Here is a 3,045-nt window from a genome sequence, read left to right on the forward strand (position 1 = left end):
ACGCTTGGAGAAGAGAAAGGAAGAATGAAGAAAATGAAATGGGTCTGCTGCAGCAAAAGAAAGAATTGAAAATGGAAAGAAAGGAGAAGAGGACATAATATATATATAAAAGAAGAAGTAGGAAATGGGTCAAGGAAGAAAAATGAAGAAAAAGTGTAATGAGAGAGATGTCGACAGAATGAGGATAGGAACGGATTGGTGGAGGGATAAGGATGGATATATATTTTAGGGAGATATTTTGTAAACTGGTATAAATTGATTTAGACACTGAAGAATTTAGCTCACAGAGTTAAGAGAAAAATAGATAATGGATATATAACTATACTAAAAATTATGAGGAACTTTATGAAATAGTAAAATATAAATTATGATCACTTTGAACAAATTAAAATGATCCATGAACCAAGAAATGAGTAGATATTTATCAAAGATCGGATAAGGATGAATAGATATTTATCAAAGATCGGATAAGGATGAATAGATATTTATCAAAGATATTTTGAGAAGATATTTTGTAAATCGGTACAGATTTGTTTAGATATCGGAGGATTTAACTCATAGAGTTAAGAAAAGAATATAAGAGTGATTCCGATTTTTCCGGCTTCATTCTCCGTGAATTCTAAGATAGGTTTTGGCGACAGAATTCCAAAACTCAACAGAGGTTTCCTTGTATTTTAGGTGACTAATGCAAAGTCGGTGTAAAACTATTTTACCCGATAAGTTACTTTTTGCAGTGGATGTCGGAAGAGAAAACTTCCTTCGGATGAAAGATGGGAAACATCAGGAGAAATGGGTGTATGCGTGTGGAATCTTCATTTGAAGCTCTGAATAGAAAAAGTCTTCATCGTCGGTTGATTCTAGGGTTTTTGAACTATCAGGGTTTTAGTTTCGGCAATCTTCCGATGATTGGAATCGAACGTTCGTAGATCCTAGAGTTTCGCCTTGAAACGATTGTTATATATGGAATAAGAGAAGTTCTAACATTTCTCTGAAGATTTTTGGAATTAGCTTCCATCGTGCCTATAAGAGAAAACTAGCTATTTACTAGGGTTTCTGACCTAGGTTTAAGCGTATATCGATCGTGCTATACCTTTTATCGATTTCGATACAATCCTTAGACTTTTCCTGAACTTTCTCCTTCATAAATTTATTTCATCCGATAAACTCTTGTTCAGGTTTTCCTTCACGATACATCAAGCCTAATCGTAAATGGAAATCTCTTCCACTTATTCTAAGCTAAAAACTTGGGTCTTACATATTCTGCCTCTGTAGTGGATAGTGCAATAGTTGATTGCCTCTTGCTTGCCCATGAGACTAAGTTACTTCCCAGAAATTGACAATTTCCAGAAGTACTCTTCCTTTCAGTTCTATCTCCAGCATAATCAGCATCACAGTAACCTGAAAGCTTATACTCTGATGTTTTCTTATACATCAAGCCAAGGTTAGTGGTACCTTTCAGATATCTGAGAATTCTCTTAACAGCAGTTAAGTGAGTTTCTCTAGGATCCGATTGGAATCGAGCACACAAATGTACACTAAACAGAATATCTGGCCTAGATGCAGTTAAGTATAGAAGTAAACTTATCATTCCACGATAGAGCTTCTGACATACTTTTCCACTGGCATCTTCTTTCTCCAGAATGCATGTAGGATGCATAGGAGTTTTAGCAATTGTTGATTCTGTCATATTGAACTTCTTCAGAAGTTCCTTTGTGTACTTGCTCTGATGGATGTAAGTTGCTTCTGGTTTTTGATCAACTTGAATTCCCATAAAGTACTTGAGTTCTCCCATCATACTCATTTCAAATTCAGCCTGCATCATCTCAGAAAATTCCTTGCACAGAGATGGATTAGGAGATCCAAATATAATATGATCAACATAAATTTGCACAATTAAGATATCAGCTTTGTAAGTTTTTCAAAAGAGTGTTGTATCTAATTTACCCCTTACAAACTCATTATCCAGAAGGAATGAGCTAAGTCTCTCATACCATGCTCTAGGAGCTTGCTTCAGACCATAGAGAGATTTCTTCAATTTGAAAACATGGTCAGGGTTCTTCTCATCTTCAAAACCTGGAGGTTGATGCACATACACTTCCTCTGAGATGTATCTGTTCAGGAAGGCGCTCTTAACATCCATCTGGTGAAGAATTATGTTGTGATTCACTGAGAATGAAATCAGCAATCTGATAGCTTCCAATCTTGCTACTGGAGCAAATGTTTCAGTATAATCTATTCTTTCTTGCTGACTGTAGCCTTGAGCAACTAGCCTTGCTTTGTTTCTGACTACATCTCCCTTCTCATTCAGCTTGTTTATTAAAACCCATTTTGTTCCAATGATGTGAGCGCCTTGAGGTTTCTTGACAAGGTTCCAAACATCATTCTTGGAGAATTGATTCAATTCTTCTTCCATTGCCAGAATCCAGTCTTTGTCTTGAAGAGCTTCATCAATTGACTTTGGTTCAATTAAGGATACCAATCCCTTCAGACTAAGCGGAGTCTCTTTAGAGGGTTTGAATGCTGATCTGGTTCTGACTGTTTCATCTTTGTTTCCCAGAATCAACTCCTTAGGGTGAGAGGAAACAATTATGCTCTTCTTCTGAGGCTGTGAGTCAGAGGGACCAACTTCCTCTGGAGAGTCTTCCTCTGGCTCAGCTTCCTCTGGAGCTTTGCCTTTATCAGAAACATTTATACTCATATCTGCAAACTTTTCAACTAGCTTTGACTGATCAGAGTCAAGCTTATCATCAAATCTAACATGAATAGATTCCTCAATAGTTTTAGCATCAGTATTATAAATTCTAAAGCCTTTAGAACGATCAGAGTAACCAAGTAATATACATTTAGAAGATTTAGAATCAAACTTAAGCAATTTATCCTTAGTATTCAGAGCATAGAAGACACAACCAAAAGGATGAAAGTAAGAAATGTTGGGCTTTATTTTCTTCCACAATTCATAAGGAGTCTTATTCAGAATTGGTCTGATAGAGATCTTGTTCTGAATGTAACATGCTGTGTTTACTGCCTCAGCCCTGAAGTGCTTTG

The sequence above is a fragment of the Lotus japonicus genome, chromosome 5 (assembly GCF_012489685.1).
Source record: "Lotus japonicus ecotype B-129 chromosome 5, LjGifu_v1.2".
Classification (NCBI taxonomy): domain Eukaryota; kingdom Viridiplantae; phylum Streptophyta; class Magnoliopsida; order Fabales; family Fabaceae; genus Lotus; species Lotus japonicus.